A 677-nucleotide genomic window follows, 5' to 3' on the forward strand; every position below is an offset into this window, starting at 1 on the left:
GTAGGGCGATCCCTGGCCTGGGGGCGGGGCCGAGGCGGGGACGGGGCGTGGTCGGCTGGCGCTGCGCCAGGAGGGGGAGCGGCTTGCGGAACCCTGGAACCTGCAGGCAGCTGGCGCTCCGGGACCAGGGGTTTCCTCCGAGGGAGGCGGTCTTGCTCTTGCATTCCTGTTCTTCCTGGGAACTAGCACCAGGCAAGAGCGGGGGCGCCTCAGACAGAGAACCTGCCTCCCGGGCTCCCGGACAGTAGACAACAAGGCAGACCCCACAACTCGTCCCTGTTTCCGGCTTTCCGCAGGCCCCGCCCTGGAGCTGTAAGCAGTGACCGTGATGTCCACGCCCTCTTGGGGTCCGCACTGCGAGGAGGGGCGGGAATAACAGAGGAGAACGTAAATGCGGTGTCCTGTGGGAAACAAGCCGGGTGGGGTAGGCAGTGGGTGTCCGGAGTTGGTTACATAGAGTGAATGGGCACGGAAGGGCCGCAGGGAGCGAGCCCTGCAAGTGTCTGGGGATGGGGCCGGTTCACAGGCAGGAAGTCCAGCCAGCCTCAGGCCCCGAAGTAGGAGGGGGTTGTGGAGGATGCTTTCCAGAGACCAGCCCCAAAGCTAGAGGGCACAGAGAGGCTGGAGATGAGGTCAGATGCGAGGTGCCTGGGCTGTCTGAGCAGAGGGCTGTGGGC

The sequence above is a fragment of the Neophocaena asiaeorientalis genome, unplaced genomic scaffold, assembly GCF_003031525.2.
Source record: "Neophocaena asiaeorientalis asiaeorientalis breed wild unplaced genomic scaffold, Neophocaena_asiaeorientalis_V1.1 scaffold1211, whole genome shotgun sequence".
Taxonomy (NCBI): Eukaryota; Metazoa; Chordata; class Mammalia; order Artiodactyla; family Phocoenidae; genus Neophocaena; species Neophocaena asiaeorientalis.